Here is a 15189-nt window from a genome sequence, read left to right on the forward strand (position 1 = left end):
CGGGGAGGCTTGCAGCACTGACAAAGACGGGTGCTACTTTAACAGGGGAGGGAGTTTGTGCCAAAGAAGCGCTAAACTGGTTTACTCAGCAGAGAGCTGGTTAGATAACTGGGAGGCCAGAAAGCTCAGACTGGCACAAAAATGAACAATGTCTTTGTCTATTAATTTTATGTTTTCTACCAGTTGTTCTTAAGGACAGTGGTATGAACTATTTTATGAAGTCAAATGAAAGGTTCACAAGCCAAATGAAAAATTTGAAGTTCATATTTTCAGTTATTTCATATTTTGTATTTCATTCACTTAAAAACAAATTCATGCAGTTCAGCTACTGCATCGAAACATCTCCGTGTAATACACTTAGGCGGTTTCCCTTTAAGAAAAGATGCTGGTCCTCTTTTTTCAGATGGTCACTCAGTGATACAAACCTGTAGGACTGAGATAAATTGCTCCTGGAAACATTTTCCTCTTGGAAAATCACAGATGAGACTAAATGAGACATTTTATATATATAGTAGCAAACAGTCATAGGTACATTTCATTTTGAAAGTACCATCTGTCTTGCAACCCAAACAGGTTTTGACACTGCAGAGTGATTGCAGCATTTCAAGAAGAAGGAAGAGCAAGATTCAGATAGGGAACAGGATGTTGCAGAACTTACTACATTTTTACTATTTGAATGTTTTAAAAAAATAAAAAAATATAATTAGAACTGTAATTATGTCTCGTGATATATGTGACCTGTCTATTTTGCAAGGTATGACTTGAATACTCCAGCCCAGCATTTAAATACAAATACAGCTTTTCTAATGAAAGAGAACCAGCAAAGCTTCTTGCTAGGATTAGAGTTTTAATTGATATCATTATAGCTAGAAGTTTGAACATGATGGGAATAATGACTCTGGTGTTTTTTGGCACCATATTATTCATTTTACATCTTTATGTCAGCTATGTGCTCAAGTCCATAGAGTCTGTAATATTTAAATTAATAATGCAAATTTAACTATTGTCATTAAAGCAAAGAGCTAATTAGATCCCTGATTGCTGACTGGTGGGACGATGCAGTGAGTAAAATGGTTTGAGCCGATAACTAATACTGCTAACACTGCCAGGAAAATGTGAATTAAGTTCACTTGAGATTAAACAACATCTAAGACTCCTAAGGAGGGGAAAATAGAAAGTGTCTCACCTCATTTTCTAAAAAAAAAGAAAAAAAAAATCCATGAAGAGACACAAATAACTCATCAAGCATCTCAGAGCAAGCTTTCTGAGAGATGGTGCAGTGATTTTGTGCTTTTCATTCTGTGCTTCTTCGTCCATGCATGGGGTGGAGAGGCAGTTTTCCTTGGGCCTCAGAATGTTGGCCTTCTTCCACAGTTTTCACATTCTAGAGCAGAGAGGCCAAGAAGCTGAACTTTACCTGTTTTATAAACACCTCTTCTGAAACAGCAGAAATGACAAGGAGAGGCAAACACATGCTTATTTCCAGTTCAGTTCAAGAGAGTCTGCCTGGCGGAGAAATGGTACAGACAGGCATTAGCACATCCTCCATTTAACAGGTTGAGCCTTTATGATTGTCAAGAACAAAGCAAGGGCTTCCTCACCCTGGCTTTTCCTCTTGACAAGAGAATCAGCTCACTCAGGGCTTCAGACTGGCTCAGTGGGAGCTGCTTCCAGAAGTGTGGGCAGCCTGGCTGCTTCCTCCTCTTTCTGGGCTCCAACTCTCCCAGGGGGCAGTATGAACACCTGGTGGGAAGCCAGTCTGACCCCGCCTGAAGGTACGATGGAGCAGGAGCTGGGTGTGAGCAAGGAAAAGGGGACTTGGCTCAAAAGGCTTTTTAAAAATAAGCTTTAAATGTAATAAAAGGTGTACATCATGTTTATCAGGGCTTCCCTGGTGGCTCATTTGGTAAAGAATCTGCCTGCAAGGTAGGAGACCTGGGTTCAATCTCTGGGTCAGGAAGATCCCCTGGAGAAGGAAATGGCAACCCACTCCAGTAGTCTTGCCTGGGAAATCCCATGGACAGAGGAGCCAGGTGGGCTACAGTTCATGGGGTCACAAAGAGATGGACACGACTGAGTGACTAACTACTTATGTTCATCAAGGGAGAGTTCCATATGTTATGTAAAAAGACTATTTTTAAGAACAATGCTCTTACTCTAAGGAAACCAATATTTGTCTCATGTAATTTCATCAGATGACAGTTGATGTGCTAATGGATCCATTTGTGAGGAATATGTTCCCATAGCAAATAAACTCATGTTCTATAGTCTCAGCCTTCTCCTTCCCTTCCTCTGTGTTTATAAAGTCAAACATGACTCCCCAAGGCAGAGTTGTCTGGTGTCCATCACTGCAGAAGGCTCTCCCCATAGTGAAGACAGAGAGTGAAGACTGATAGTGAAGAACCCCACCAACCAAAAATACTGTGCACTTTTGTCTTCAGCTTGGCAAGGAATGGCACTAAAGTGACAGACAGAAAAGGAATTTTAATTTCTAAAAGGCTATGCTGGCTAATGATTCTTTTGAAACTGGTCTATATAGCACCAATAGTTTCTACAAAATTGCTTTTATTTTTTTAATTGGATTATTATCACTAGAGGCAACGCTGTGTTCAGTTCAGTTCAGTTGTTCAGTCATGTCTGACTCTTTGCAACCCCATGAACCGCAGCACACCAGGCCTCCCTGTCCATCACCAACTCCCAGAGTTTACTCAAACTCATGTCCATTGAGTCAGTGATGCCATCCAACCATCTCATCCTCTGTCATCCCTTTCTCCTCCCGCCTTCAGTCTTTCCCAGCATCAGCGTCTTTTCAAATGAGTCAGTTCTTCCCATTAGGTGGCCAAAGGATTGGAGTTTCAGCTTCAATGTCAGTCCTTTCAATGAACACTCAGGACTGATCTCCTTTAGAGACTAGTTGGATCTCCTTGCAGTCCAAGGGACTCTCAAGAGTCTTCTCCAACACCACAGTTCAAAAGCATCAATCCTTTGGCATTCAGCCTTCTTTATAGTCCAACTCTCACATCCATACATGACCACTGGAAAAACCATAGCCTTGATTAGATGGACCTTTGTTGGCAAAGAAATGTCTCTGTTTTTTAATATGCTGTCTAGGTTGGTCATAACTTTCCTTCCAAGGAGTAAGCATCTTTTAATTTCATGGCTGCAGTCACCATCTGCAGTGATTTTGGAGCCCAAAATAATAAAGTCAGCCACTGTTTCCACTGTTTCCCCATCTATTTGCCATAAAATAATGGGGCCGGATGCCATGATCTTAGTTTTCTGAATGTTGAGCTTTAAGCCAACTCTTTCACTTTCATCAAGAGGCTCTTTAGTTCTCCTTCACTTTCTGCCATAAGAGTGGTGTCATCTGCATATCTGAGGTTATTGATATTTCTCCCACAATCTTGATTCCAGCTTGTGCTCCATCCAGCCCAGCGTTTCTCATGATGTACTCTGCACATAAGTTAAATAAGCAGGGTGACAATATACAGCCTTGACGTACTCCTTTTCCTTTTTGGAGCCAGTCTATTGTTCCGTGTCCAGCTCTGACTGTTGCTCCCTGGCCTGCACACAGGTCTCTCAGGAGGCTGGGGTTTGGTGGATGCACTCAAAGAACCACCCTTCCATTACGCTCACCTGTGGAAAAGCAGAATTGATTGGTCATTTTGAAAATAACCCCTTTCAAAAGGAAGCTGTAATAGAAAGAGTCCATTAAGTTTGTTCTTTCAAACCTTCCTCCTGGGTGAAAGTCACTACAGAATCCTACTGAAAATTCCCAGTGGATCCTCAGAGTTGAGTTACTAATATTCCATTGATTAGATATTCTAATATGAATTTAACCAGAATTCTATGGTAGATATTCAGGTTGTTGTCAATTGTAAAATATTTTAAATAGCACTGTGGGATATTTATATTCATATCCCCCCTCCCTACATTCTGGATGATTTCCTCAGAAAAGATTTGCAAAAAGAAACTAAATGATTGGTTTTTTAAAAGTGAACATTTTTATGGATCCTGATATATTTTATATATATACATATGTTTATAGTCAAATTGCTTCCCATTGACAATGCACCATGTGAACAGAATTTTACCAAGTGAAAGTGAAAGTCGCTCAGTTGTGTCCAACTCTTTGCAACCCCATAGACTATACAGTCCATGGAATTCTCCAGGCCAGAATGCTGGAGTGGGTAGCCTTTCCCTTCTCCAGGGGATCTTCCCAACCCAGGGATTGAGCCCTGGTCTCAATCCCCCTCAACTGAACAGCTGAGAAAACTTAACTAGCATCTCAAAGCAAAATTTCCAAGGGGAAGGTTCAGCCCATAATAGTCAGTCTTATTTTTCCTGTTTATATCTACACTAGCAATCACAGTATGTTCTCCAAAATCCACAAGAAGCATGGGACTTGGTGGGGGTGGGGGGGGCAGTTGATGAGAGTCTCCCAGGGGATCAAGCAAGGAAGGAAGGGACAGAGAAGAAAGGCAGTTGAACTGACCTTTTCCCAGAAGCCTTCAGAGGTGTTTCTGCCACCACAATCTGGATCCTTGGGGCCAGCAAGTCCCCCTGAAGCTTTGCAGGATAGAAACTGCCTGCAAACATTGTACACACGGTCAGGTGCCATGAGAGGAGTTCCCAGGCCCAATGAAGGCCAGCCCTTCATGTAGCATCTCTCCATCTCAGAAGCACAAACATGTGCATTCTTTTCCAGATCGGCTTTCCAGTTCACCTTTGCTTTCCTGAACAGGCATATTTATCAAGGCTGATGTGTGGGAGGTGCCTTTTTTTGTGTGCAGCGCCCCTTTGTCCCTCTTCCCGTGCCTTAAAGAGCACTTAAAGAGCAGAGGGCTCTGTGACATTTTGTAGGAGTCACCTCTGAGTCTGGTTACTTCTGAGTTCATAGAAAGACCCACTGTGCTTATTTTGATGTAATGCTGAGATGTGGTTATCCTGAGACAGTCTTTATGGAGGTAAGAGAAGGGAAATTAAGGGCCTAGAGAGGATGAAGGCTAGCTTCAAAAGTGCAGGTAGAGGGGGAGTTTTTCCTGGTGGTCCAGTGGTTAAGACTCTGTGTTATCACTGCTGAATGTGTGCATTCAATCCCTGGTTGGGGAACTAAGATCCCACAAACCATGAGGTGTAGCTCAAAAAAAAAAAAAAAAAGTACAGGTAGGACATAGAATGAGCTGAAATATCTAACCTGCTATATTTCAAAATAGAAGCAGTCCTATTCCATTAAAATACTATTTTGTAAAGTATTTCTCATTATTCTCAGGAGAAAGTCCAAGCTCCCTAGTGTGGCACATACAGCCTTTGAGGAACCTTCTCTTTCCTGCAGTGGCCACTATTTGCTCCTCATGAGACACACTCCAGTCCTACTGATTCATTTTCAGTTCTAGGATTGTGTCGCTTTCTTGTCTGGAGGGCTCTTTACCTTTAGGAACTTTCTCCTCCCGCCTCTCTGGCTCTGTCTCCTTGCTCCTCCTGAAATGTGCTTCTTCCAGGAAGCACTCCCTGACTGTTCAAGACCTGATTATTTTCCTTTCCTCTGGGCTCCCATAAATGCCTGTATACTCTGTTCTCATCCAAGTGCTTTTCCCACTGATTGAAATTCTCTTTTACTTATCTGCTCCCCAACTATGCTGCTGGAGGGTAGCGACTATGTCTTATTTGGTATTTTCATACCCATTCTTTTTTTATATAACAGTGCTTGACTCTGAGGAGGCACTCCATAAATGTTTGTTATGCTGGAAGTCTTGACTTAGGCTTCTTCTTCAGATGACACGTGCTGACACTAACATGTGCTGACTGTGTAGGTATTAGCATCCCATTCCTATGTTTGAGCCACTGGATTGCAGGCTGTCTGAATACCTATTGCCACCACACAGCTATCACCTCTTTTTCTTACACACACACACACACACACACACACACACTCCTATAGTTATTAAGCTACATGGTTGAACCAGAATCTTGCCTACAGCACTGCTTTATGCCCAGAAGCATTCTTACACATCCACATTGCTTTTATCCAGAAAATACTCTTCTTACTCTATTAACTCTTTTGCACAACTTTGGTGAGGAATTGGTACAAGCCTAAATGTAGATAGGACTTACCTGGTGGCTCAGACAGTAAAGAATTTGCCTGCAATGCAGGAGACCCAGGTTCGATCCCTGGGTTATAATGTTCTATCCTTCTTCCAATCTAAATAGCTGGGCTTGGGAGCCCACAGAAAGCCTCTTCAGAAGCACCTGGGTGGTTGGGGTGTGGGAGAAGGTATCCATTTTTGTCACCCTTGTTCTTTCCAAAATCCAGCTAAGACTGGCTAGATATATCAGGAAGCCTGTTATTCCTGAGGGTTACAACGGTAGTCTCCAGTGCCCCTGCAAACCCTCGATGAAAGACACAGCCTGCTTTCAAAGAATTAAAACGGCTCAACTTCAAAGAGCGGCTTTGCTTAGTCACCTGGTGCCACTGTCTCGATGCCTCCTGTCTGGAGAGAGTCTGAGAGCCGCTGCTCACCACCATCTCCTGCCCTCCTAACCCGGCGCTGGTTACATTAAGGTCGGAAAGTTTTATGTGTATAATTTGTGAAGTTCCCTTAAGCAGACAGTGCTATATAAATGTGAAAAGCTGTTATTAATAATAAAGGTTGGCACACCTAAGAATACTGTAGAATTAAACTAATGAGATTCTATTTTTAGGCAGACTTGCCAATAACATGCAAGTATGATAAGGCTGTGATTTAAAGCTCACTTTAACCTTCCGTTGCTCTAAAGAGTACATTTTCTGGGCCACCTACACAGCAGTCGGCCGCCCCCAGCTCTATTAATGCTAATGGTGGAGCCAGGCTTGGAGCAGCAGCCTGCCTGCCTGGCTAAAAATAGGCTTTGGTCTTTGGGAGATGGGAGTGTATCTTGCAGACCACTTGCTTTCAAAAGATCTAGATCAGTCTCTCAGTCACCTTGCAAATCTTGACCACTGTCTTGGAAAGGATCAAAAAAGCTTCCAGAATGTGTTGTGGAATTTTTATAGACCTATAATTATGTGAAGGTATAGGATATGTTTGGGAAGCTCAGTTACCTTTATTTTCAGATGTAAAGATATTTAACAACGGCCTGGGTTGGAAGGAATTCACAGTTAAAAAAGAAGTCGCTCTTCTCAGGGGGGGAGAAAATGATTAGCTCTTCCTCCACTAATGTTCAGGTCAATGCTTTGTCAATAACAGTAACTCTTCTTCACCAATTTAGTGCAGCCTATAAAGATCGTTATGACTCATAATTACAGATGCAGATTTATGTCAAAATGCATATATAAATCTCTGGTTCTGGCTATGGGTCACCTCTTATCAGAAAAAAGATTTGTGTAAGGAGACACTCTCCTTGATCCCTGTGGGTATTTTTTTCTTTCGGATTTGGGGGGCAGAATTATAAGGGTTTGCTACCAATGACACAAATATGACCCAAGGCACATTACAGATTCACAGCTGGAGGGAGTGAGGAGCTGGCTGGCTTTGATGGTGGGTAGTGGGGGAGGGGGAGGTAGCCGGGGAAATACACTTTCTGGGGTTATTGCTCTCTGGCTAAATCAAGACCACCTTTTCAATACCTGCAGGCCAGCCACTATAAATCAGAGGAAAGATGATTACCTGAACAGAAGGAGATGGGTTTTAAAATGACTGAGACTTCCTGGGGCTGAAGTCTACCATGTGATTCAGGGACACAGGGAAACCTAAGTAGGATTCGTTTTGTGGAGCATCTCCTGCTAAGAAATCTGAGTTTTGAACCGTCATCTAGACTCTAGAAAACAATCTGCCTAGTGATGGGACTGCGCAGCACCATGAAGGATGGGAGAGGGACAGCCACCTCTCTGTGGGGACTGTATACTCTGTATACTGACTCTGTGTGCTCAGTTGCGTCCGACTCTGTGACCTCATGGACTGAAGCCTTTCAGGCTCCTCTGTCCGTGGAAATTTTCCAGCAAGAATACTGGAGTGGGTTGCCATGCCCTACTCCAGGGTTCTTCCCAACCCAGGGATTGAACCCAGGTCTCCCGCATTGCAGGCAGATTCTTTACCACCTGAGCCACCAGGGAAGCCCATCTATCTGTCTACCCTATGACAAATCAATTCTACTCCTAGGAACACACCCTCAGAGTGCATATGCCCACAAGAAGACTTGCACAGAGACACACATCACAGCTTTATTCATGACAGTCCAGCCCAGACAACCCTAATGTCCATCAACAGGTCAATGGATAAACAAACTGCCTTCTTTCCCTACATTCATCAATAAAAAGGAATGAGGTACTGATACCCATGAAGCAAAGATGAATCTAAATGTGTCACATTACGTGAAAGAAGCCAGATACAAAACAGTCCATAATGTGTGATTCCATTGATATGAATTTCAAGGACAGGCAAAGCTAGTCTATAGAAATAAAAATCAGAATTCTAGCTACTTCAGTGCGAAGAGGGTTATTGACTAGAAAGGGGCACAAGAGCACGCTCTAGGTGATGGAAATGTTTTATATCCCGATCTAGGCAGTGGTTAACATGGGACGTAATATGTTAGAAAATGATTGGGCTGAATGTTTACTTAAGATTTGTGCTGTTTACTGTTTGCAAATTATAGCTTAATAAATAAAAATTTTAAAAAGCTCTCTGAAAAACATACGTGGAGAAAAGCTTACTTCATAAGAAAGTCACAAACAGACAAAGATAAAATCATGAAGTTAATCTAAAGAGCAAATGAAAAAAAAATGAGCCCTTCACTTCTCACTTTTATCATAGGACATGAAAATGCTGGAGTTCAGGAAATTAAAATCATTATACGGTATGCTTAGGAATTCACCTATAGGTTTATTTTGAGAATGTTCCTGTTAAATTAGGAAGTGTTTCATTTGCATGTTTTTCCCTAGGAAATGATGTTGTTTAAACATGAACAGTCAGGAAATAGATATTTTAGGTTGATTCATCACTTGTCTTAGCAACAGATCAATTAACTAATGATACCATTGGCCTCAAGCATTCTTCAGTAAAATGTATTTCATCCTCTTGAATATTTAGATTAATTAAAGTATGAGGCTATGGTGTTTTTATGACAAAAATTGATATTAAATGCACATTTCCTATTTTTTCATGCACCATAACTCAGTTATTTTGCATTTGTCTTTATTTGCATAAAGACTTTCAAGTTGTTAAAGGAAATTTTGGAGTACTTGCCTTCCTGTGTTGCTAATGAAACAAAGAAGGCTTACTTTCTAAGAATGATCATGACAGAATTTCCACATGGCATCTGCTACTCATTATTCAGCTGACATTTCCATTTCTGAAACTCTAAAGTTTGTCTGAAATTGTTAGTGACATGTATAAAACGCTTGCACAATTTTAAAATGGGCCCTAGAGATCACCAAGTCCTTCTCCTTCATTTAAGATGAGGAAACTGAAATCAGGAAAGGCTAAGTGACTTGCCCAGGGTTCAATTGTTTTGGCCGACTTCTTAGGTAGAAGTGGAATGCTTCCCTTGAACTTTGTGATAACAGCAGATTCTATGATCAAAGAGATATCACGGCTGCATCGTCATTGAACATGTGCACATTTTAGGAAATGGGAAATTTTCTTCAGAACGTAAAGTATTTCGTAGTCCTGAAAATACTGTTCCCCATCGTTAGTTTGCCCACAGTGAAACTCCTATCACCAACATTAGGCTAAGCCTGTCTATCTCTCTTACATGCACTATTGCATTTAGAAACTTGTGAATCAATATAACGTATAAAATCTGGTTTAGGGGCTGCATTGCCTTAGTTCACTTCTGATTTCACTACTTACGAGCTATGTGGCAGATTAAAGTGTGTTAGTTGCTCAGTTGTGTCTGAGGTGACTCCGTGGACTGTAGCCTGCCAGGCTCCTCTGTCAATGGAATTCTCCAGGCAAGAACACTGGAGAGGGTTGCCATTCTGTTCTCCAGGGCATCTTCCCGAGCAGGGATTGAACCCGAGTTTTCTGCATTGCAGGCAGATTCTTTACCATCTGAGCCACCAGGGAAGCCCAACTTGCACTCAAATCTCAGCTTCTCAATCTGGCAAATGGGGATAATAATAGAATCTTATGCCATGTTTTTAAGTTTTAAATTAAATGGTATAAGTCAAGTCAGCCTGGTACTTAACAAATATTTAATAAATGTTAGCTAATAGGTCATTTTGGAATTTCCAGAAAGGAAATATACTCTGATTTATTTTGTTTGATTTTCCCGCTTCTACTTTTTTTGCATATACAGTTCAGTACCTCAGATACTCTATTCTTTCCTCCGTTTTCAGGACCCTCTCAGCTCTAGCTCCCTCCATCATTTCCCAGCTGGTCTTACACTCACCCCTGATCTGCCTGATTCCCCATGCACAGCTCACAGTATACATTTTAGCACTTGACTCTTGGTCTTATAATGCTCTTTAATTATTTCATCTGATATAAGTTATATAATGTATTTATTTTGCATCTTTAACAGGACGTAGCATAGTGTGAAGGGCATGTAGCAAATGCTTGAAAAATCATTGTATCAAAGAATTAAAATAGGAAACCTTCAAAATATTAAGCCTTGATCCCAATGATGGCTGGTGAACTATTTTAATGGAGATCATCTGTAAAATCTACTTTATAATATTTTAAATAACTGTATGCAGTAGGAGCATTGTAGCCAGAAACAAACAAACAAACAAAAACAACACACAAAAAACAAATAACTCCGTGCCTGTAGTGGGATTATGACATTTGCCGTAACACAAATTCTGAAAATCTGGTGTTTCCTTTTTAGTTCTGTTATAGTGCCTGCAATCTAGTATGAAGACCAAAGTCCTGTTTTTCATTTATGTATCAAATAATGATGTAAGGCTACAAAGAACAAATGAAACCATATCACCAGCTCAGACTCATGCTCATGGCCTACTCTTTTAAAATATTAGGAAATAACAGAACTATCAGGAATATACCACAGTAATACTAGTAATACGAAGGACAAAAAATAAGATATATTCAACATGTATAAAGTTTAAATATGTTTATAGCAGTAGTGTAAAGGAAAATAAAAGTGAAAGATTGAAAAAGTGAAAAAAAAATCATACAACAATAAAACTTATGGTTGACATTTTATATATTTACATATATATTTTTATGGATCTCAGGGATAGAGACTGCCTTGTCAAAAGCTTTCAAGAAAGCACCCCGAATACTTGCATTTTAGAGTGATATTGTACAAGAATCCTTTCATACCCTTTTCATGCTATGATTTAAAAAATTTCACAAAAGATCTTTCTCAAGTATACTTGAGAATGTAGAATTGCTTGGACAGTTGCCATTCATCCTGAAACTTTAACCTTTTCAAGGCCTTGGTCCAATTTTGCAATTTATGTAAACAATAATTTTTTTTTTTCCTGTTGACAAATTCATTGCTAAGTTAAGCATCAGAATTTTACCTTGTGTGTAATTCCTAGGTAGTGGCCACGATATCCTAAGGGCCAGGAGAAACAAAGCCTGGGAATGAGGAGCTCCTCCACTGTCCGTTGCTAAATGATTGTGCTTGACAGGAACAAGGCTTGTTGGGACACACTTGGCAAAGAGCTTGGCTTCCTCACAGGGCCTGTGTTCATCTGCAATTCACTCACACAACCACGCAACTGTAAGTAATATACAGGGTGTTTGTGGTATTATTGTCTAGTTTTTCTTAATTCATCCAACCATCCATCCAACAAAAGTCGAATATGTCTTCTGTACCTAGCAGGAAAGAAAACACAAACCCTCCTGTCCTCATGGAGCCCAATTCTAAGACCTTCTCCTTTGAACCTCTCAGACCTTGCCCCTTTGTTCCTTTGCCTCAGTTCCACCATTAGGTTTTGACAATAGTAGTAAATAATTGTCTGTATTCATGTGGTCAGTAAGGATTTTCATTTCAGTATTATTTGTTTTATGCTATAATTGAATATACATGTCTCGTTCTTAAAACGCAGTGTGAAAGTGAAAGCGTTAGTTGCTCAAAAGTGTCTGACTCTTTGCGACCCCACAGACTATAGCCTCCCAGGTTCCTCTCTCCGTGGGATTCTCCAGGCAAGAACACTGGAGTGGGTGGCCATGCCCTTCTCCAGAGGATCTTCCCAACCCAGAGATTGAACCTGGGTCTTCTGCATTGTAGGCAAATTCTTTACCATCTGAGCCACAGGGACTCCCAAACTATAATCCAAAGATATATTAATTAATTTAAAAAGTCTGATATCATTTCTTTCTTTAGAACATTTGCAGTGGAGGTGTTTTCTTAGTAAACTGTCACGGGAGCTTTTTTTTTTATGAAGAAAATTGGAATTATTTCAATGGAGCTTACGTGCCTGAGTGTCTGTAATACTTGGACAATTAGTTAATGGATTGATGGGCCCATTAATATTTTGCAGAAGCTAATTTTGTTTGTGGTAAATTGCATTTTACTTTTTTCATGTTCAAAAATTTATTTATTGTGTTATTTGGCCAACCAATGTTTCTTTTTGCTATTATAATATATGCTAATAATATTATTTGGAGTCTAGTGGTCATAGAATGGACTTACACCTTTAGGTACGAGTGATAGGCATAATGTCGATATCACAGCTACATTTTTGATTCTCAGCAAGGTTGGTTAACAGAGTAGGTGATTCAGGTTGCACACTAACATTGGTAGCAACCTGTTATACTGTGCTCAGCGGAGCAGAACTCAGGACATCCTAAGATGTTAATTATTCCTTTAGGTAATGGCGACTTGATGAAGTATTAGGAAAGGTAGACATAGAGATTAAGGTGAAGTAGGATTTCTCTGCCACACTGAAACTTTTTCAGAATTGTTCATTATACGTACATCCCTGTGACTACAGTGAGAATATCAGGAAATGGAGAAATCATTGCTAATTGAGTAGGTTTTAAAAAAATAAGGAAACACAAGCCTTTTCTGTTTTAAAGAGAAGTTTATTCAAGCACTATATATGGCTGCCCCACATTATTCCACTCTACAGAGGCAGTCAGTTGTCTGTATCATATATATATATGCATTCCAGGATAGAGAGCTATGTAGGAATGTAATTTGAGGCAAAGAGCAGTTGAGAATTTATGAATTGCAATTATGAATGGAAGCTATGGATGGCAGCCAAAAATAAGCTGGGTCCATATCTATGAATCTGAGATAGATTTTTGGACTATGCCTCTGTTTTCTAAACATTTCTAAAGAATTTCTTTCCATTCTTTTTGTTTTTTTAATTTCTTGCAATTCTTGGAAGTCGTAAGAAGATGCTTCCCTTTATTGCTTACGTGAGTGAACTAAATGAAAATTATAAAATGAAATGATTTTTGAAAGTAATATTTATATTTAGCTTTCCATCTGTCAAACATTTACAAAGTACAGAAATGGCTTTATTTCCCCTTTGTCTAACCCTATGAGATTAGACTACGTGAGTGTCTCTTCAACAGCTAAGGAGACAGAGGCTCAGCAGGATCAAGAGCTTTCCCGAGCTCACATAGCTAGTGTTCAGGTGTGGGCTCCACAGCCCATGATTTGAACCAGTTTTTACAATGCCTGCCAGATTTTGGCAAGAGAAAATAAAATTCTGTATTCTTCTTTTTTTTTTTTTTTTAATCTCCTGCTGTTTATTCAAAAAGGTCAAATTCACATCTTTCCAGATGGACATTTGGTGGTTCTTTGTGGAGGATGGTTCCTTCTACTTTTCAAAGATCTCTTTGACTTAAGGCCTTATTTCCAACTTTGAAAGTTGCCAGATCTGAGCTGCTTAAAATTATCTGGTGCTTACTTGCAACCTTTTTAGTAAATGCCCTTCTCGCTTAGGGTGGCTTTGGTATTTCATATTTAGTAAAAGTGTCTGCTACCAGCCCTTAGAAAATATCTTGGCTTTATGTCTCCCAAACTGCTTATTGCTGAAGGCAAAATGAGGAATGGAGAATGATGGAATTTCACTGTGCTCTAGAAATTAGGTACAACTACTACATTAAAAGCAACAGCAGGTGCTATAAATCTGAACTTTGTTTAGGGGGAAAAAAAAGAATAAAAGTAAAACATGGATAGGCTACTAAATTGCCAAGTTGAAGACAGTTTTCCTAAAGAAACAATTATGGCTTTCTACAAAGAAATCGTGTTTTATTTTGGATTGCACTTAAAATGTGAAGGTACAATGCAGCTTTCTAAATAATTAATCATTCATTCAATTTCTACAAAGTCATTTCATCTCCTTCAGGACACTTCTCTTTTTCCAATATTTAAAATATTTTCTTATTATCTAAAGTAATTAATATTTATTATAGAACATCTGGAAATATATGAATAACCTAGAATATCACAATATGGAGATATAAGCTGTTAACATTTTAGTATAGGTTCTTCCAATATTTATTTTATACACACATACTTTTTAATATAACCTGCTCTTGTCATTTAATATATCACAGAATCTTTCCATCTTATTAAATATTTTTGATATGACCATTTTACTAGTGATTATATCATATCTTAACCAAACCATTATTCTGGAAGTTGAAATTGTTTCCAGTTTTACACCATTATAAATAATGCTGCAATGAGCACATTTGTAGCTAACTCTTAGTGTATATTTATTTATGATTATTTTTCTTAGGATAAATTTCTATAACTGGACTTATTGACACCAAGTGTTTGGGAAATATACTGCCTAATTGTTCCTCCAGAAAGGCACCAATTTACAGTCATACAATATGGCATTTCTGACCCTTCTTTTGTGTAGTTTTGGTGAGCTCTTATTTTTTTTTTTACCAGCAAAGCAGGGCCCCTCTTTGTCCACGTGTCCAGTGAACAGGGGATGAGCTGAGACAGTTGGTCAGTCACCTGTCCATTCATTTCCATCTCTACCTCAGGCTGCATATTTTGCTCTATTGTACTTTGGTAAGGTTGTCACAAAGGAGAGAGAAATGGTAGGGAGCAGGATGGGGAAAACAAACACACTGTCTGAAACCTAAGTCTTTATAGTACCTTCCGCGGACAGACTCAGGATAGAGGCGGAAAAACTATGCTGCTTATTTTTATTCATTTTCATTATTTATCAGCATTTGGAATGCTATATTAGAGGCAAGAAAGGAAACTAACCAGTAAAAAAAAGTCCTTTCGAGTTCTTAGTTCTGCCTTCCCCAGTGTGGCCTTTTC

The 15189-nt window shown here is 39.6% G+C and overlaps 1 long non-coding RNA gene across 3 annotated transcripts in view; it reads right to left on the reverse strand.

Annotated features, from left to right (window-relative positions):
- Nucleotides 1-3399: 3399 nt before the first annotated feature.
- The window catches only part of LOC122453802, a 61780-nt gene continuing 49990 nt past the window's right edge, over nt 3400-15189 (reverse strand). For all 3 annotated transcript variants that reach the window (XR_006273182.1, XR_006273183.1, XR_006273181.1), the window contains one exon: nt 3400-3636. This is a non-coding gene — a long non-coding RNA (uncharacterized LOC122453802). The remainder of the gene's footprint in view (nt 3637-15189) is intronic.

Source organism: Cervus canadensis, chromosome 15 (genome assembly GCF_019320065.1).
Source record: "Cervus canadensis isolate Bull #8, Minnesota chromosome 15, ASM1932006v1, whole genome shotgun sequence".
Lineage (NCBI taxonomy): Eukaryota > Metazoa > Chordata > Mammalia > Artiodactyla > Cervidae > Cervus > Cervus canadensis.